The 19,711-nt window shown below is 64.2% G+C and overlaps 1 protein-coding gene across 4 annotated transcripts in view; it reads left to right on the top strand.

Moving 5' to 3' along the window:
* The window catches only part of arap2 (ArfGAP with RhoGAP domain, ankyrin repeat and PH domain 2), a 604,005-nt gene that overhangs the window by 266,943 nt on the left and 317,351 nt on the right, over positions 1–19,711 (top strand). The gene's annotated exons all lie outside the window — the stretch shown is intronic.

The following is a 19,711-nucleotide window of genomic DNA, read 5'->3' as shown; positions in this document are numbered from 1 at the left end:
GTGCCTATTATCTCTGGCTCTCCCTGAAGCAAAAAGCAGTTGTGCCCTCTAACATTCCTGAGACTCATGCTTGTAAAATTAATTGGACATCAAGAGTTAACCCTTAGCAAAATAGCTGTCCATGGAATGGGATGAGTACTCAGGGTTCAGGGCTCATGGGATCAATAAGCAATAGTGTCGCTTCTCTGCCACAACCTCAATGCCTGCCAGTCAGGATCCAGAGCCCCATAAAGCAGACATTCCTGTTCAGTTGATCCTGGCCATTCAGGATGAGGAAGCATAAGACCTTTGTAGCACCGTCAATATGACGCGAGGCAGGTTGAGGTAATGTCAATTGAAGGCTTTATTAAGCAGAACTTTATCCCCAGCAGCGTGGTTACAGAATGCAACTGCTGAGGGAAATGGAGGGAAAAACTGGGTTCTTATACTGGCATTTCTGGGTGGAGTCCAGTAGGTGGCAGATCCTATCAGGACCTGGCATCCCTCCACCAATAGCCTGTCGACACGTGGTGTACCGTATTACCCCTAATACATACCACCACAACCTTCCTGTAAGTATCCCAGGGGTAGTGATCTCTCTCTCTTGCTCTCACTGGGTCTCTCGCTCTCACTGGGTCTCTCGCTCTCACTCGGTCTCTCTCTCTCTTACTCGGTCTCTCTCTCTTACTCGGTCTCTCTCTCTTACTCGGTCTCTCTCGCTCTCACTCGGTCGGTCTCTCTCTCACTCGGTCTCACTCGGTCTCCCTCTCTCACTCGGTCTCCCTCTCTCACTCGGTCTCCCTCTCTCATTCGGTCTCACTCTCTCACTCGGTCTCTCTCTCTCACTCGGTCTCTCTCTCTCACTCGGTCTCTCTCTCACTCGGTCTCTCTCTCTCACTCGGTCTCTCTCTCTCACTCGGTCTCTATCACTCACTCGGGCTCTCCCTCTCTCTCACTCTCTCTCTCTCACTCGGTCTCTCTCTCTCACTCGGTCTCTCTCTCTCACTCGGTCTCTATCACTCACTCGGGCTCTCCCTCTCTCTCACTCGGTCTCTCTCTCTCTCACTCGGTCTCTCTCTCTCTCACTCGGTCTCTCTCTCACTCAGTCTCCCCCTCTCACTCGGTCTCCCTCTCTCACTCGGTCTCCCTCTCTCACTCGGTCTCCCTCTCTCACTCGGTCTCTATCACTCGGTCTCCCTCTCACTCGGTCTCTCTCTCTCACTCGGTCTCCCTCTCTCACTCGGTCTCTCTCTCTCACTCGGTCTCCCTCTCTCACTCGGTCTCTCTCTCTCACTCGGTCTCCCTCTCTCACTCGGTCTCTCTCTCACTCGGTCTCCCTCTCTCACTCGGTCTCCCTCTCTCACTCGGTCTCCCTCTCTCACTCGGTCTCCCTCTCTCACTCGGTCCCCTCTCTCACTCGGTCTCCCTCTCTCACTCGGTCTCTCTCTCTCACTCGGTCTCCATCTCTCACTCGGTCTCTCTCTCACTCGGTCTCTCTCACTCGGTCTCCCTCTCTCACTCGGTCTCTCTATCACTCGGTCTCTCTCTCTCACTCGGTCTCCCTCTCTCACTCGGTCTCTCTCTCTCACTCGGTCTCCCTCTCTCACTCGGTCTCTCTCTCTCTCACTCGGTCTCCCTCTCTCACTCGGTCTCCCTCTCTCACTCGGTCGCCCTCTCTCACTCGGTCTCTCTCTCTCACTCGGTCTCCCTCTCTCACTCGGTCTCCCTCTCTCACTCGGTCTCTCTCACTCGGTCTCCCTCTCTCACTCGGTCTCCCTCTCTCACTCGGTCTCCCTCTCTCACTCGGTCACTCTCCCTCTCACTCGGTCTCTCTCTCTCACTCGGTCTCCCTCTCTCACTCGTTCTCTCTCTCTCACTCGGTCTCCCTCTCTCACTCGGTCTCCCTCTCTCACTCGGTCTCTCTCTCTCACTCGGTCTCTCTCTCTCACTCGGTCTCTCTCTCTCACTCGGTCTCTCTCTCTCACTCGGTCTCCCTCTCTCACTCGGTCTCTCTCTCTCACTCGGTCTCTCTCTCACTCGGTCTCTCTCTCACTCGGTCTCTCTCTCACTCGGTCTCCCTCTCTCACTCGGTCTCTCTCTCACTCGGTCTCTCTCTCACTCGGTCTCCCTCTCTCACTCGGTCTCCCTCTCTCACTCGGTCTCTCTCTCTCACTCGGTCTCCCTCTCTCACTCGGTCTCCCTCTCTCACTCGGTCTCTCTCTCTCATTCGGTCTCTCTCTCTCACTCGGTCTCTCTCTCTCACTCGGTCTCTCTCTCACTCGGTCTCCCTCTCTCACTCGGTCTCCCTCTCTCACTCGGTCTCCCTCTCTCACTCGGTCTCTCTCACTCGGTCTCTCTCACTCGGTCTCTCTCTCTCACTCGGTCTCTCTCTCTCACTCGGTCTCTCTCTCTCACTCGGTCTCCCTCTCTTACTCGGTCTCTCTCTCTCACTCGGTCTCTCTCTCTCACTCGGTCTCTCTCTCTCACTCGGTCTCTCTCTCTCACTCGGTCTCCCTCTCTCACTCGGTCTCCCTCTCTCACTCGGTCTCTCGGTCTCTCACTCTCACTCGGTCTCTCTCACTCGGTCTCTCTCTCTCACTCGGTCTCTCGGTCTCTCACTCGGTCTCTCACTCTCACTCGGTCTCTCACTCGGTCTCTCACTCTCACTCGGTCTCTCTCACTCGGTCTCTCTCACTCGGTCTCTCGGTCTCTCACTCGGTCTCTCTCACTCGGTCTCTCTCACTCGGTCTCTCTCTCTCACTCGGTCTCTCTCTCTCACTCGGTCTCTCTCTCTCACTCGGTCTCCCTCTCTCACTCGGTCTCCCTCTCTCACTCGGTCTCTCGGTCTCTCACTCTCACTCGGTCTCTCTCACTCGGTCTCTCTCACTAGGTCTCTCTCTCTCACTCGGTCTCTCGGTCTCTCACTCGGTCTCTCACTCTCACTCGGTCTCTCTCTCTCACTCGGTCTCTCTCTCTCACTCGGTCTCTCTCTCTCACTCGGTCTCCCTCTCTCACTCGGTCTCCCTCTCTCACTCGGTCTCTCGGTCTCTCACTCTCACTCGGTCTCTCTCACTCGGTCTCTCTCACTCGGTCTCTCTCTCTCACTCGGTCTCTCGGTCTCTCACTCGGTCTCTCACTCTCACTCGGTCTCTCACTCGGTCTCTCACTCTCACTCGGTCTCTCTCACTCGGTCTCTCTCACTCGGTCTCTCTCACTCGGTCTCTCTCTCTCACTCGGTCTCTCTCTCTCACTCGGTCTCTCTCTCTCACTCGGTCTCTCTCTCTCACTCGGTCTCCCTCTCTCACTCGGTCTCCCTCTCTCACTCGGTCCCTCGGTCTCTCACTCTCACTCGGTCTCTCTCACTCGGTCTCTCTCTCTCACTCGGTCTCTCGGTCTCTCACTCGGTCTCTCACTCTCACTCGGTCTCTCACTCGGTCTCTCACTCTCACTCGGTCTCTCTCACTCGGTCTCTCTCACTCGGTCTCTCGGTCTCTCACTCGGTCTCCCTCTCTCACTCGGTCTCTCGGTCTCTCACTCTCACTCGGTCTCTCTCACTCGGTCTCCCTCACTCGGTCTCTCTCTCTCACTCGGTCTCTCGGTCTCTCACTCGGTCTCTCACTCTCACTCGGTCTCTCGGTCTCTCACTCGGTCTCTCACTCTCACTCGGTCTCTCTCACTCGGTCTCTCTCACTCGGTCTCTCGGTCTCTCACTCGGTCTCTCTCTCTCACTCGGTCTCTCGGTCTCTCACTCGGTCTCTCTCTCTCACTCGGTCTCCCTCTCTCACTCGGTCTCTCTCTCTCACTCGGTCTCTCTCTCTCACTCGGTCTCTCTCTCACTCGGTCTCTCTCTCTCACTCGGTCTCCCTCTCTCACTCGGTCTCTCTCTCACTCGGTCTCCCTCTCTCACTCGGTCTCTCTCTCTCACTCGGTCTCCCTCTCTCACTCGGTCTCCCTCTCTCACTCGGTCTCCCTCTCTCACTCGGTCTCTCTCACTCGGTCTCTCTCACTCGGTCTCTCTCTCTCACTCGGTCTCTCTCTCTCACTCGGTCTCTCTCTCTCACTCGGTCTCCCTCTCTTACTCGGTCTCTCTCTCTCACTCGGTCTCTCTCTCTCACTCGGTCTCTCTCTCTCACTCGGTCTCTCTCTCTCACTCGGTCTCTCTCTCTCACTCGGTCTCCCTCTCTCACTCGGTCTCCCTCTCTCACTCGGTCTCTCGGTCTCTCACTCTCACTCGGTCTCTCTCACTCGGTCTCTCTCACTCGGTCTCTCTCTCTCTCTCGGTCTCTCACTCGGTCTCTCACTCTCACTCGGTCTCTCACTCGGTCTCTCACTCTCACTCGGTCTCTCTCACTCGGTCTCTCTCACTCGGTCTCTCGGTCTCTCACTCGGTCTCCCTCTCTCACTCGGTCTCTCGGTCTCTCACTCTCACTCGGTCTCTCTCACTCGGTCTCTCTCACTCGGTCTCTCTCTCTCACTCGGTCTCTCACTCGGTCTCTCACTCTCACTCGGTCTCTCACTCGGTCTCTCACTCTCACTCGGTCTCTCTCACTCGGTCTCTCTCACTCGGTCTCTCGGTCTCTCACTCGGTCTCCCTCTCTCACTCGGTCTCTCGGTCTCTCACTCTCACTCGGTCTCTCTCACTCGGTCTCTCTCTCTCACTCGGTCTCTCTCTCTCTCTCGGTCTCTCACTCGGTCTCTCACTCTCACTCGGTCTCTCGGTCTCTCACTCGGTCTCTCACTCTCACTCGGTCTCTCTCACTCGGTCTCTCTCACTCGGTCTCTCGGTCTCTCACTCGGTCTCTCTCTCTCACTCGGCCTCTCGGTCTCTCACTCGGTCTCTCCCTCTCACTCGGTCTCTCACTCTCACTCGGTCTCTCACTCGGTCTCTCTCACTCGGTCTCTCACTCTCACTCGGTCTCTCACTCGGTCTCTCTCACTCGGTCTCTCTCTCTCACTCGGTCTCTCACTCTCACTCGGTCTCTCACTCTCACTCGGTCTCTCTCACTCGGTCTCTCTCTCTCACTCGGTCTCTCTCTCTCACTCGGTCTCTCTCTCTCACTCGGTCTCCCTCTCTCACTCGGTCTCTCTCTCACTCGGTCTCTCTCTCTCTCACTTGCTGGCTCTCGCTCATATTCTCACTCTTACTCTCGGTCTTGCTCTCGCTCACGTTTACTCTCTCTCGCTCTCTTGCACTTTCCCTTGCGCTTCCTCCCTTCCCCTCATGCTCCCGTGCGCTCTCCCGTGTGCTCTCCCGTGTGCTCTCCCGTGTGCTCTCCCGTGTGCTCTCCCGTGTGCTCTCCCTCGCGCTCTCCCGTGTGCTCTCCCGTGTGCTCTCCCGTGTGCTCTCCCGTGTGCTCTCCCGTGTGCTCTCCCGTGCGTTCTCCCGTGCGCTCTCACGTGCGCTCTCCCGTGCGCTCTCCCGTGCGCTCTCCCGTGCGCTCTCCCTCACGCTCTCCCTCGCGCTCTCCCGTGTGCTCTCCCGTGCGCTCTCCCGTGCGCTCTCCCGTGCGCTCTCCCTCGCGCTCTCCCGTGCGCTCTCCCGTGCGCTCTCCCGTGCGCTCTCCCGTGCGCTCTCCCGTGCGCTCTCCCGTGCGCTCTCCCGTGTGCTCTCCCGTGCGTTCTCCCGTGCGTTCTCCCGTGCGCTCTCACGTGTGCTCTCCCGTGTGCTCTCCCGTGTGCTCTCCCGTGTGCTCTCCCGTGTGCTCTCCCGTGCGTTCTCCCGTGCGTTCTCCCGTGCGCTCTCCCGTGTGATCTCCCGTGTGCTCTCCCGTGCGCTCTCACGTGCGTTCTCCCGTGCGCTCTCCCGTGCGCTCTCCCGTGCGCTCTCCCGTGTGCTCTCCCGTGCGTTCTCCCGTGCGTTCTCCCGTGCGCTCTCCCGTGCGCTCTCCCGTGCGCTCTCCCGTGCGCTCTCCCTCGCGCTCTCCCTCGCGCTCTCCCTCGCGCTCTCCCTCGCGCTCTCCCTCGCGCTCTCCCTCGCGCTCTCCCGTGTGCTCTCCCGTGCGCTCTCCCGTGCGCTCTCCCGTGCGCTCTCCCATGCGCTCTCCCGTGCGCTCTCCCTCGCGTTCTCCCTCGCGCTCTCCCGTGTGCTCTCCCGTGCGCTCTCCCTCGCGTTCTCCCTCGCGCTCTCCCGTGTGCTCTCCCGTGCGCTCTCCCGTGCGCTCTCCCGTGCGCTCTCCCGTGCGCTCTCCCGTGCGCTCTCCCTCGCGTTCTCCCTCGCGCTCTCCCGTGTGCTCTCCCGTGCGCTCTCCCTCGCGCTCTCCCTCGCGCTCTCCCTCGCGCTCTCCCTCGCGCTCTCCCTCGCGCTCTCCCGTGCGCTCTCCCGTGTGCTCTCCCGTGCGCTCTCCCGTGCGCTCTCCCGTGCGCTCTCCCTCGCGTTCTCCCTCGCGCTCTCCCGTGCGCTCTCCCGTGCGCTCTCCCATGTGCTCTCCCTCGCGCTCTCCCGTGCGCTCTCCCGTGCGCTCTCCCGTGCGCTCTCCCGTGCGCTCTCCCGTGCGTTCTCACGTGTGCTCTCCCGTGCGCTCTCCCTCGCGTTCTCCCTCGCGCTCTCCCGTGTGCTCTCCCGTGTGCTCTCCCGTGCGCTCTCCCGTGCGCTCTCCCGTGCGCTCTCCCTCGCGTTCTCCCTCGCGCTCTCCCGTGTGCTCTCCCGTGCGCTCTCCCGTGCGCTCTCCCGTGCGCTCTCCCGTGCGCTCTCCCGTGCGCTCTCCCGTGCGCTCTCCCGTGCGCTCTCCCGTGCGCTCTCCCGTGCGCTCTCCCGTGCGCTCTCCCGTGCGTTCTCCCGTGCGTTCTCCCGTGCGCTCTCCCGTGCGCTCTCCCGTGCGCTCTCCCGTGCGCTCTCCCGTGCGCTCTCCCGTGCGCTCTCCCTCGCGCTCTCCCTCGCGCTCTCCCTCGCGCTCTCCCTCGCGCTCTCCCGTGTGCTCTCCCGTGTGCTCTCCCGTGCGCTCTCCCGTGCGCTCTCCCGTGCGCTCTCCCGTGCGCTCTCCCTCGCGTTCTCCCTCGCGCTCTCCCGTGTGCTCTCCCGTGCGCTCTCCCTCGCGTTCTCCCTCGCGCTCTCCCGTGTGCTCTCCCGTGCGCTCTCCCGTGCGCTCTCCCGTGCGCTCTCCCGTGCGCTCTCCCGTGCGCTCTCCCGTGCGCTCTCCCTCGCGTTCTCCCTCGCGCTCTCCCGTGTGCTCTCCCGTGCGCTCTCCCTCGCGCTCTCCCATGTGCTCTCCCTCGCGCTCTCCCGTGTGCTCTCCCGTGCGCTCTCCCGTGCGCTCTCCCGTGCGCTCTCCCTCGCGTTCTCCCTCGCGCTCTCCCGTGCGCTCTCCCGTGCGCTCTCCCATGTGCTCTCCCGTGCGCTCTCCCGTGCGCTCTCCCGTGCGCTCTCCCGTGCGCTCTCCCGTGCGCTCTCCCGTGCGCTCTCCCGTGCGCTCTCCCGTGCGCTCTCCCGTGCGTTCTCACGTGTGCTCTCCCGTGCGCTCTCCCTCGCGTTCTCCCTCGCGCTCTCCCGTGTGCTCTCCCGTGTGCTCTCCCGTGTGCTCTCCCGTGTGCTCTCCCGTGCGCTCTCCCGTGTGCTCTCCCGTGCGCTCTCCCTCGCGTTCTCCCTCGCGCTCTCCCGTGTGCTCTCCCGTGCGCTCTCCCGTGCGCTCTCCCGTGCGCTCTCCCGTGCGCTCTCCCGTGCGCTCTCCCGTGCGCTCTCCCGTGCGCTCTCCCGTGCGCTCTCCCGTGCGCTCTCCCTCGCGCTCTCCCGTGCGCTCTCCCGTGCGCTCTCCCGTGCGCTCTCCCGTGCGCTCTCCCGTGCGCTCTCCCGTGCGCTCTCCCGTGCGCTCTCCCGTGCGCTCTCCCTCGCGCTCTCCCGTGTGCTCTCCCGTGTGCTCTCCCGTGTGCTCTCCCGTGTGCTCTCCCTCGCGCTCTCCCGTGTGCTCTCCCGTGCGCTCTCCCGTGTGCTCTCCCGTGTGCTCTCCCGTGTGCTCTCCCGTGTGCTCTCCCTCGCGCTCTCCCGTGTGCTCTCCCGTGCGCTCTCCCGTGCGTTCTCCCGTGCGCTCTCCCTCGCGCTCTCCCGTGTGCTCTCCCGTGTGCTCTCCCTCGCGTTCTCCCTCGCGTTCTCCCGTGTGCTCTCCCGTGCGTTCTCCCGTGCGCTCTCCCGTGCGCTCTCCCTCGCGCTCTCCCGTGTGCTCTCCCTCGCGTTCTCCCTCGCGTTCTCCCGTGTGCTCTCCCGTGTGCTCTCCCGTGTGCTCTCCCGTGTGCTCTCCCTCGCGTTCTCCCTCGCGTTCTCCCTCGCGTTCTCCCTCGCGCTCTCCCTCGCGTTCTCCCTCGCGTTCTCCCGTGTGCTCTCCCTCGCGCACTCCCGTGTGCTCTCCCGTGTGCTCTCCCGTGTGCTCTCCCTCGCGCTATCCCTCGCGCTCTCCCATGTGCTCTCCCGTGCGCTCTCCCGTGCGCTCTCCCGTGCGCTCTCCCGTGCGCTCTCCCTCGCGCTCTCCCTCGCGCTCTCCCGTGTGCTCTCCCTCGCATTCTCCCTCGCGTTCTCCCTCGCGCTCTCCCTCGCGCTCTCCCTCGCGTTCTCCCTCGCGTTCTCCCGTGTGCTCTCCCTCGCGCTCTCCCTCGCGCTCTCCCTCGCGCTCTCCCGTGTGCTCTACCGTGTGCTCTCCCGTGTGCTCTCCCTCGCGCTCTCCCTCGCGCTCTCCCGTGTGCTCTCCCGTGCGCTCTCCCGTGCGCTCTCCCGTGTGCTCTCCCGTGTGCTCTCCCGTGTGCTCTCCCTCGCGTTCTCCCTCGCGTTCTCCCTCGCGTTCTCCCTCGCGCTCTCCCTCGCGTTCTCCCTCGCGCTCTCCCTTGCGTTCTCCCTCGCGTTCTCCCGTGTGCTCTCCCTCGCGCTCTCCCGTGTGCTCTCCCGTGTGCTCTCCCTCGCGCTCTCCCGTGTGCTCTCCCTCGCGCTCTCCCTCGCGCTCTCCCTCGCGCTCTCCCGTGTGCTCTCCCGTGTGCTCTCCCGTGTGCTCTCCCTCGCGCTCTCCCTCGCGTTCTCCCTCGCGCTCTCCCGTGTGCTCTCCCGTGTGCTCTCCCTCGCGCTCTCCCTCGCGTTCGCCCTCGCGCTCTCCCTCGCGTTCTCCCTCGCGCTCTCCCTCGCGCTCTCCCTCGCGCTCTCCCGTGTGCTCTCCCGTGCGTTCTCCCTCGCGCTCTCCCTCGCGCTCTCCCTCGCGCTCTCCCGTGCGTTCTCCCGTGCGCTCTCCCTCGCGCTCTCCCGTGTGCTCTCCCGTGTGCTCTCCCTCGCGCTCTCCCTCGCGCTCTCCCGTGTGCTCTCCCGTGTGCTCTCCCTCGCGTTCTCCCTCGCGTTCTCCCTCGCGTTCTCCCTCGCGTTCTCCCTCGCGCTCTCCCTCGCGCTCTCCCTCGCGCTCTCCCTCGCGCTCTCCCTCGCGTTCTCCCTCGCGCTCTCCCGTGCGCTCTCCCTCGCGCTCTCCCGTGTGCTCTCCCTCGCGCTCTCCCTCGCGCTCTCCCGTGTGCTCTCCCGTGTGCTCTCCCGTGTGCTCTCCCTCGCGTTCTCCCTCGCGTTCTCCCTCGCGCTCTCCCTCGCGCTCTCCCTCGCGCTCTCCCTCGCGTTCTCCCTCGCGTTCTCCCTCGCGTTCTCCCTCGCGCTCTCCCGTGCGTTCTCCCTCGCGCTCTCCCTCGCGTTCTCCCTCGCGTTCTCCCTCGCGCTCTCCCTCGCGTTCTCCCTCGCGTTCTCCCGTGCGTTCTCCCTCGCGTTCTCCCTCGCGTTCTCCCTCGCGTTCTCCCTCGCGCTCTCCCTCGCGTTCTCCCTCGCGCTCTCCCTTGCGTTCTCCCTCGCGTTCTCCCGTGCGTTCTCCCTCGCGTTCCCCCTCGCGCTCTCCCTCGCGTTCTCCCTCGCGTTCTCCCGTGCGCGCTCCCGTGCGCTCTCCCGTGTGCTCTCCCTCGCGTTCTCCCTCGCGTTCTCCCGTGTGCTCTCCCTCGCGTTCTCCCGTGCGCTCTCCCGTGCGCTCTCCCGTGCGCTCTCCCGTGTGCTCTCCCGTGTGCTCTCCCTCGCGTTCTCCCTCGCGTTCTCCCTCGCGTTCTCCCTCGCGTTCTCCCTCGCGCTCTCCCTTGCGTTCTCCCTCGCGTTCTCCCGTGCGTTCTCCCTCGCGTTCCCCCTCGCGCTCTCCCTCGCGTTCTCCCTCGCGTTCTCCCGTGCGCTCTCCCGTGCGCTCTCCCGTGTGCTCTCCCTCGCGTTCTCCCTCGCGTTCTCCCGTGTGCTCTCCCTCGCGTTCTCCCGTGCGCTCTCCCGTGCGCTCTCCCGTGTGCTCTCCCGTGTGCTCTCCCGTGTGCTCTCCCTCGCGTTCTCCCTCGCGTTCTCCCTCGCGTTCTCCCTCGCGTTCTCCCTCGCGCTCTCCCTCGCGTTCTCCCGTGTGCTCTCCCGTGTGCTCTCCCTCGCGTTCTCCCTCGCGTTCTCCCTCGCGTTGTCCCTCGCGCTCTCCCTCGCGCTCTCCCTCGCGCTCTCCCTCGCGCTCTCCCTCGCGCTCTCCCTCGCGTTCTCCCTCGCGTTCTCCCTCGCGCTCTCCCGTGCGCTCTCCCTCGCGTTCTCCCTCGCGTTCTCCCGTGTGCTCTCCCTCGCGCTCTCCCTCGCGTTCTCCCGTGCGCTCTCCCGTGTGCTCTCCCGTGTGCTCTCCCTCGCGCTCTCCCTCGCGTTCTCCCGTGCGCTCTCCCGTGTGCTCTCCCGTGTGCTCTCCCTCGCGCTCTCCCTCGTGTTCTCCCGTGCGCTCTCCCGTGTGCTCTCCCTCGCGCTCTCCCGTGTGCTCTCCCGTGTGCTCTCCCGTGCGCTCTCCCGTGCGCTCTCCCGTGCGCTCTCCCGTGTGCTCTCCCTCGCGTTCTCCCTCGCGTTCTCCCGTGCGCTCTCCCGTGTGCTCTCCCGTGTGCTCTCCCTCGCGCTCTCCCTCGCGTTCTCCCGTGCGCTCTCCCGTGTGCTCTCCCTCGCGCTCTCCCTCGCGCTCTCCCGTGTGCTCTCCCGTGCGCTCTCCCGTGCGCTCTCCCGTGCGCTCTCCCGTGTGCTCTCCCTCGCGCTCTCCCTCGCGCTCTCCCTCGCGCTCTCCCTTGCGCTCTCCCTCGCGCTCTCCCTCGCGTTCTCCCGTGCGCTCTCCCGTGCGCTCTCCCGTGCGCTCTCCCGTGTGCTCTCCCTCACGCTCTCCCTCGCGCTCTCCCTCGCGCTCTCCCTCGCGCTCTCCCTCGCGTTCTCCCGTGCGTTCTCCCGTGTGCTCTCCCTCGCGCTCTCCCTCGCGCTCTCCCTCGCGTTCTCCCGTGCGCTCTCCCGTGTGCTCTCCCGTGTGCTCTCCCTCGCGCTCTCCCTCGCGCTCTCCCTCGCGTTCTCCCGTGCGCTCTCCCGTGTGCTCTCCCGTGTGCTCTCCCTCGCGTTCTCCCTCGCGTTCTCCCGTGCGCTCTCCCGTGTGCTCTCCCGTGTGCTCTCCCTCGCGCTCTCCCTCGCGTTCTCCCTCGCGCTCTCCCGTGCGCTCTCCCTCGCGTTCTCCCTCGCGTTCTCCCGTGTGCTCTCCCTCGCGCTCTCCCTCGCGCTCTCCCTCGCGCTCTCCCTCGCGCTCTCCCTCGCGCTCTCCCTCGCGCTCTCCCTCGCGTTCTCCCGTGCGCTCTCCCGTGCGCTCTCCCGTGCGCTCTCCCGTGTGCTCTCCCTCGCGCTCTCCCTCGCGCTCTCCCTCGCGCTCTCCCTCGCGCTCTCCCTCGCGCTCTCCCTCGCGTTCTCCCGTGCGTTCTCCCGTGTGCTCTCCCTCGCGCTCTCCCTCGCGCTCTCCCTCGCGTTCTCCCGTGCGCTCTCCCGTGTGCTCTCCCGTGTGCTCTCCCTCGCGCTCTCCCTCGGGCTCTCCCTCGCGTTCTCCCGTGCGCTCTCCCGTGTGCTCTCCCGTGTGCTCTCCCTCGCGTTCTCCCTCGCGTTCTCCCGTGCGCTCTCCCGTGTGCTCTCCCGTGTGCTCTCCCTCGCGCTCTCCCTCGCGTTCTCCCGTGCGCTCTCCCGTGCGCTCTCCCGTGCGCTCTCCCTCGCGCTCTCCCGTGTGCTCTCCCGTGTGCTCTCCCGTGTGCTCTCCCGTGTGCTCTCCCTCGCGCTCTCCCGTGTGCTCTCCCGTGCGCTCTCCCGTGTGCTCTCCCGTGTGCTCTCCCGTGTGCTCTCCCGTGTGCTCTCCCGTGTGCTCTCCCTCGCGCTCTCCCGTGTGCTCTCCCGTGCGCTCTCCCGTGCGTTCTCCCGTGCGCTCTCCCTCGCGCTCTCCCGTGTGCTCTCCCGTGTGCTCTCCCTCGCGTTCTCCCTCGCGTTCTCCCGTGTGCTCTCCCGTGCGTTCTCCCGTGCGCTCTCCCGTGCGCTCTCCCTCGCGCTCTCCCGTGTGCTCTCCCTCGCGTTCTCCCGTGTGCTCTCCCGTGTGCTCTCCCGTGTGCTCTCCCGTGTGCTCTCCCTCGCGTTCTCCCTCGCGTTCTCCCTCGCGTTCTCCCTCGCGTTCTCCCTCGCGCTCTCCCTCGCGTTCTCCCTCGCGTTCTCCCGTGTGCTCTCCCTCGCGCACTCCCGTGTGCTCTCCCGTGTGCTCTCCCGTGTGCTCTCCCTCGCGCTATCCCTCGCGCTCTCCCATGTGCTCTCCCGTGCGCTCTCCCGTGCGCTCTCCCGTGCGCTCTCCCGTGCGCTCTCCCTCGCGCTCTCCCTCGGGCTTTCCCGTGTGCTCTCCCTCGCGTTCTCCCTCGCGTTCTCCCTCGCGCTCTCCCTCGCGTTCTCCCTCGCGTTCTCCCGTGTGCTCTCCCTCGCGCTCTCCCTCGCGCTCTCCCTCGCGCTCTCCCGTGTGCTCTACCGTGTGCTCTCCCGTGTGCTCTCCCTCGCGCTCTCCCTCGCGCTCTCCCGTGTGCTCTCCCGTGCGCTCTCCCGTGCGCTCTCCCGTGTGCTCTCCCGTGTGCTCTCCCGTGTGCTCTCCCTCGCGTTCTCCCTCGCGTTCTCCCTCGCGTTCTCCCTCGCGCTCTCCCTCGCGTTCTCCCTCGCGCTCTCCCTTGCGTTCTCCCTCGCGTTCTCCCGTGTGCTCTCCCTCGCGCTCTCCCGTGTGCTCTCCCTCGCGCTCTCCCGTGTGCTCTCCCTCGCGCTCTCCCTCGCGCTCTCCCTCGCGCTCTCCCTCGCGCTCTCCCGTGTGCTCTCCCGTGTGCTCTCCCGTGTGCTCTCCCTCGCGCTCTCCCTCGCGTTCTCCCTCGCGCTCTCCCGTGTGCTCTCCCGTGTGCTCTCCCTCGCGCTCTCCCTCGCGTTCGCCCTCGCGCTCTCCCGTGTGCTCTCCCGTGTGCTCTCCCTCGCGCTCTCCCTCGCGTTCTCCCTCGCGCTCTCCCTCGCGCTCTCCCTCGCGCTCTCCCGTGTGCTCTCCCGTGCGTTCTCCCTCGCGCTCTCCCTCGCGCTCTCCCTCGCGCTCTCCCGTGCGTTCTCCCGTGCGCTCTCCCTCGCGCTCTCCCGTGTGCTCTCCCTCGCGCTCTCCCTCGCGCTCTCCCGTGTGCTCTCCCGTGTGCTCTCCCTCGCGTTCTCCCTCGCGTTCTCCCTCGCGTTCTCCCTCGCGTTCTCCCTCGCGCTCTCCCTCGCGCTCTCCCTCGCGCTCTCCCTCGCGCTCTCCCTCGCGTTCTCCCTCGCGCTCTCCCGTGCGCTCTCCCTCGCGCTCTCCCGTGTGCTCTCCCTCGCGCTCTCCCTCGCGCTCTCCCGTGTGCTCTCCCGTGTGCTCTCCCGTGTGCTCTCCCTCGCGTTCTCCCTCGCGTTCTCCCTCGCGCTCTCCCTCGCGCTCTCCCTCGCGCTCTCCCTCGCGCTCTCCCTCGCGCTCTCCCTCGCGTTCTCCCTCGCGTTCTCCCTCGCGCTCTCCCGTGCGTTCTCCCTCGCGTTCTCCCTCGCGTTCTCCCTCGCGCTCTCCCTCGCGTTCTCCCTCGCGTTCTCCCGTGCGTTCTCCCTCGCGTTCTCCCTCGCGTTCTCCCTCGCGTTCTCCCTCGCGCTCTCCCTCGCGTTCTCCCTCGCGCTCTCCCTTGCGTTCTCCCTCGCGTTCTCCCGTGCGTTCTCCCTCGCGTTCCCCCTCGCGCTCTCCCTCGCGTTCTCCCTCGCGTTCTCCCGTGCGCTCTCCCGTGCGCTCTCCCGTGTGCTCTCCCTCGCGTTCTCCCTCGCGTTCTCCCGTGTGCTCTCCCTCGCGTTCTCCCGTGCGTTCTCCCGTGCGCTCTCCCGTGCGCTCTCCCGTGCGCTCTCCCGTGTGCTCTCCCGTGTGCTCTCCCTCGCGTTCTCCCTCGCGTTCTCCCTCGCGTTCTCCCTCGCGTTCTCCCTCGCGTTCTCCCTCGCGCTCTCCCTTGCGTTCTCCCTCGCGTTCTCCCGTGCGTTCTCCCTCGCGTTCCCCCTCGCGCTCTCCCTCGCGTTCTCCCTCGCGTTCTCCCGTGCGCTCTCCCGTGCGCTCTCCCGTGTGCTCTCCCTCGCGTTCTCCCTCGCGTTCTCCCGTGTGCTCTCCCTCGCGTTCTCCCGTGCGCTCTCCCGTGCGCTCTCCCGTGTGCTCTCCCGTGTGCTCTCCCGTGTGCTCTCCCTCGCGTTCTCCCTCGCGTTCTCCCTCGCGTTCTCCCTCGCGCTCTCCCTCGCGTTCTCCCGTGTGCTCTCCCGTGTGCTCTCCCTCGCGTTCTCCCTCGCGTTGTCCCTCGCGCTCTCCCTCGCGCTCTCCCTCGCGCTCTCCCTCGCGCTCTCCCTCGCGTTCTCCCTCGCGTTCTCCCTCGCGCTCTCCCGTGCGCTCTCCCTCGCGTTCTCCCTCGCGTTCTCCCGTGTGCTCTCCCTCGCGCTCTCCCTCGCGTTCTCCCGTGCGCTCTCCCGTGTGCTCTCCCGTGTGCTCTCCCTCGCGCTCTCCCTCGCGTTCTCCCGTGCGCTCTCCCGTGTGCTCTCCCGTGTGCTCTCCCTCGCGCTCTCCCTCGCGTTCTCCCGTGCGCTCTCCCGTGTGCTCTCCCTCGCGCTCTCCCGTGTGCTCTCCCGTGTGCTCTCCCGTGCGCTCTCCCGTGCGCTCTCCCGTGCGCTCTCCCGTGTGCTCTCCCTCGCGTTCTCCCTCGCGTTCTCCCGTGCGCTCTCCCGTGTGCTCTCCCGTGTGCTCTCCCTCGCGCTCTCCCTCGCGTTCTCCCGTGCGCTCTCCCGTGTGCTCTCACTCGCGCTCTCCCGTGTGCTCTCCCGTGCGCTCTCCCGTGCGCTCTCCCGTGTGCTCTCCCTCGCGCTCTCCCTCGCGCTCTCCCTCGCGCTCTCCCTCGCGCTCTCCCTCGCGCTCTCCCTCGCGTTCTCCCGTGCGCGCTCCCGTGCGCTCTCCCGTGCGCTCTCCCGTGTGCTCTCCCTCGCGCTCTCCCTCGCGCTCTCCCTCGCGCTCTCCCTCGCGCTCTCCCTCGCGTTCTCCCGTGCGTTCTCCCGTGTGCTCTCCCTCGCGCTCTCCCTCGCGCTCTCCCTCGCGTTCTCCCGTGCGCTCTCCCGTGTGCTCTCCCGTGTGCTCTCCCTCGCGCTCTCCCTCGCGCTCTCCCTCGCGTTCTCCCGTGCGCTCTCCCGTGTGCTCTCCCGTGTGCTCTCCCTCGCGTTCTCCCTCGCGTTCTCCCGTGCGCTCTCCCGTGTGCTCTCCCGTGTGCTCTCCCTCGCGCTCTCCCTCGCGTTCTCCCGTGCGCTCTCCCGTGTGCTCTCCCGTGCGCTCTCCCGTGTGCTCTCCCTCGCGCTCTCCCGTGCGCTCTCCCGTGTGCTCTCCCGTGTGCTCTCCCGTGCGCTCTCCCGTGTGCTCTCCCTCGCGCTCTCCCGTGTGCTCTCCCGTGCGCTCTCCCGTGTGCTTTCCCTCGCGCTCTCCCGTGCGTTCTCACGTGCGTTCTCACGTGCGCTCTCCCGTGCGCTCTCCCGTGTGCTCTCCCGTGCGCTCTCCCGTGCGTTCTCACGTGCGCTCTCCCGTGCGTTCTCACGTGCGCTCACCTGTGCGTTCTCACGTGCGCTCTCCCGTGCGCTCTCCCGTGCGCTCTCCCGTGCGCTCTCCCGTGCGCTCTCCCGTGCGTTCTCACGTGCGCTCTCCCGTGCGTTCTCACGTGCGCTCTCCCGTGCGTTCTCACGTGCGCTCTCCCGTGCGCTCTCCCGTGCGCTCTCCCGTGCGTTCTCACGTGCGCTCTCCCGTGCGCTCTCCCGTGCGCTCTCCCGTGCGCTCTCACGTGCGCTCTCACGTGCGCTCTCCCGTGCGCTCTCCCGTGCGCTCTCCCGTGCGCTCTCCCGTGCGCTCTCCCGTGCGCTCTCCCGTGCGCTCTCCCTCGCGCTCTCCCTCGCGCTCTCCCTCGCGTTCTCCCTCGCGCTCTCCCGTGCGCTCTCCCGTGCGCTCTCCCGTGCGCTCTCCCGTGCGCTCTCCCGTGCGCTCTCCCGTGCGCTCTCCCTCGCGTTCTCCCGTGTGCTCTCCCGTGCGCTCTCCCTCGCGCTCTCCCTCGCGCTCTCCCGTGCGCTCTCCCGTGCGCTCTCCCGTGCGCTCTCCCGTGCGCTCTCCCGTGCGCTCTCCCGTGCGCTCTCCCGTGCGCTCTCCCTCGCGCTCTCCCTCGCGCTCTCCCTCGCGCTCTCCCTCGCGCTCTCTCTCGCGCTCTCCCTCGCGCTCTCCCTCGCGCTCTCCCGTGCGCTCTCCCGTGCGCTCTCCCGTGCGCTCTCCCGTGCGCTCTCCCGTGTTCCCTCAAGCTCCCTCGAGCTCCTTCGGGCTCCTTCGTGCTCCCTCGAGCTCCCTCGCGCTATTTTGCGCTCTCGCACAGATTCGCTTTTGCTCGCACTCTCACTCTCGTATTCTCGCTCCCGTTCTTTCGTTGTCGCTCTCTCGCACTCGCCTTCCCTATCTCGTACTCTTTCACCCTCAGTTGCCCTATTTCTCTCGTTTTCTCTCTCTTTCTTTTGCTCATGTTGTCTTTCGCTCGCTCTCATTCTTGCCCTCGCTCTTTTTCATTTTCTCTCTCTCGCTCTCTCTCACTCCCTCTCGCTCCCTCGTGCTCTTTCTCGCTCTCTCTTGCTCACTCTCGCTGATGCTCACTCTCTCTTGCTTTATCTCCCTTGCTCTTGTTTGCTCTTGCACTCTCTCCATCCCTCATAGGTTTCTGATTGATATTGGTAAGGAGCCATTGGAGCTGCCTATTCGCTGGAGGTGTACAAACTCCAGCAACATGCAGCGGCTCATAGGGGAGACCCTGCAGAAGTAGACCAGGGAGCCGCAGGACAGCAGCGTGGGCCAGAGGTCGTGCAGGGGCACGAAGGTGCTGAACAAGATCAAAGGTGTACTGGCCTAGTGCATGCTTCATGGAGCGGCCTGGCACCATCTGCCGTTGAAGACTCTGCCTTATGAAAGAGACTGTGCGGCACCTGTGCCATGTCATTGTGGACTTGGCATCGTGTGGCAGTGGAGGACACCCTCTCCTTGTCATCAAGGTCGCAGCAGCCCTGAAACTCTTCACCACAGGGTCCTTCCAGGGCTCCATGGGAACCTCTGTGGTATTTCACAGGCACCTGCCCATAAGTGCATTCGGAAATGAGAGATACACTGTATGCGTGGGCTCTGGACTATATTCACTTTGACCCACACCAGGCCCAGCATGTTGAGAGGGCTACAGAGTTTGGACAGCCATAGGTGAACGGGGGCTATCGACTGCACCCATATTGCTCTTTGCGCCCTGTGGTACCAGGGATTCCCCTTCAATCAGCCCAAAGGAGTTCCACTCCCTCAATGTGCAGCTAGTGTGCGACCACCCGATGCGTTTCATGCATGTGTGTGTACCCGTTTTCCAGGGAACACGTACGACAGCTTCATCACCAGCCAGGCGCAGAACCCAGGAATCTTTAAAAGACATGCCAGGCGACAGGGATGGCATCGCGGGGACAAGGGTTATCTCCTCAGGTTGTGGCCGATGTCGTCAGTGCAGAGGGCACAGACTGCTGCGGAGACCAGGTACAATGGGGCGCACAGTGAGACCCAAACTGTAATAGAGTGGTGCATCGGTATCTTGAAGATGTGCTTCCGCTACCTTGACAGGTCTAGTGGGGCTGACGGTCTCCCACGTTGTTGTGGTCTGCTATGCCTTCCACAACCTGCGTCTGCATGAGGCAAGGAGCTTCCTGAGGATTACCTCAAGGAGCAACATGTGTCCTTGGATGAGGAGGACATGCCTGAGGATGAGCAGGACATGCCTCAGGATGAAGAAGAAGAGCCTGTTGATGAACCTGGAGACGGCGGCCAGATGGGGGGATGGTGCACATGCGTGGGAGGGTTAGAGATGCCCTCATCCCCACCTGCTTCATGGACCCCCCTGCAACCAGGGGATGAAAGTAGCGAAATATCGAGGGTGCTGGTACAGGGGAGTTCTTGAGTGCTGGCTGCCTGAATGAGAGCGATGATGATTCGCAGTGAGGAATAGTCCTTGATGCTACTCAACTTCTGCTCATGCCTGACTCCTGTCTGTCTGTTACCAACACGCTGACACCCTGGCTCAAGTCTGAGTGAGGTTCTGCCCTACATTCCTTTGTCTCTTTGCTCTAGATTGGGATTATGGGCAAGGGTCTAGGTTTCACTGAATCATGCCTGAGTCCTATCACTGTGAATGAAACATTCACTATGAGAGGGTCTAATGGTCTGGCAGACATTGAGGCCCAATGAGAACAACTGTGTCCCAATAGGGAAAAACACTATGCCACGGGGTGGTGAGCAACAATAATGTTTAATGTAGTTACTTGTCAAAATGTGACAAGTGATATTGTCCCCCAACTGTTGGTGCTTAACTTCGCCCATGTCCATGCTGTGCCCCTGCAAATCTTTAGCCTTGTGAACCCTTCCACGATATCTCGCAGGATGTGTTCCCAGAATGTACATCAGAGGCGGAGGGGGCCTGCTGCCTTCCGCATCTTGTTGTCTGCCCTTGGCGGATGTCCTCTGGAGGGTTGAGTCTTAGAGGGCCCCAGCCTACTTTTGGGTGGCACTGGTGTAGTAGCGTCAACCTGGCATGTCCGCTGTGCCTGGGTTGCGCTGGTCTCATGAAGGGGGGAATTGGCTGGTCACTCCCAGGGTCTCTTGGATGGAAGGCCTTGGGCTGTGCTCCTGTGGATCCTCCTCCATCTGGGTGCTCATGGGCCCCTGGGCTACTCTATGGGATGGAAGGTCAGCTGGATGAGTTCCTGAAGCCTCCGTGTTATCTGGCGCTGTTTGTTCTGGATGCCAACCATTCTCTGCAACATGCAATTGAAACCATCAGCAATGCCCCTTAGGGACTGAGCCATGAGTTTGTCTGCCATGGATCTGACCTTGAGGCTAGGCTTTCCACTGCAGACACCACCCTTGCAGTGTTGGCCTGGGTGTCAAATATTGCTGACACCATCTCCTGCGACTGAAGGCTTTGGGACTCATCCATTCGGCCTTGCAGTCACAGGAGAGCCACTGACACTCCCTCGTGGTTTTTCTGGCTCTGCCTTTTCATCTCAAGGAGCTGAGGGGCGAACGTGTCCTTAGGCATGGCAGCTGGCTGGGGCACAGCTGAGTCCTGTGATCCAGTAGATCACTGACTGTCTGATCCGTGGGACATACCTGCCTCCACCTGATGTGCATCAGATGCAGTGTGGTGATCACCAAATAGTGATCCAGAAGCCAGCCTGCTAAGGTCGCCCACTGAGTGTGGTGGATGTCTCTACGCTGGTGGATGGTGCGGGTGATAGTAGTGACAGCTCTTTGTTGACCTCCTCCTCTGAGGTTGTGTCGAGGATGGGTGGAGGAACATTGCTGGTTTATGGGCCAGGCTG

Source organism: Scyliorhinus torazame, chromosome 3 (genome assembly GCF_047496885.1).
Source record: "Scyliorhinus torazame isolate Kashiwa2021f chromosome 3, sScyTor2.1, whole genome shotgun sequence".
Classification (NCBI taxonomy): domain Eukaryota; kingdom Metazoa; phylum Chordata; class Chondrichthyes; order Carcharhiniformes; family Scyliorhinidae; genus Scyliorhinus; species Scyliorhinus torazame.
This window is presented reverse-complemented; position numbering and strand designations above follow the sequence as displayed.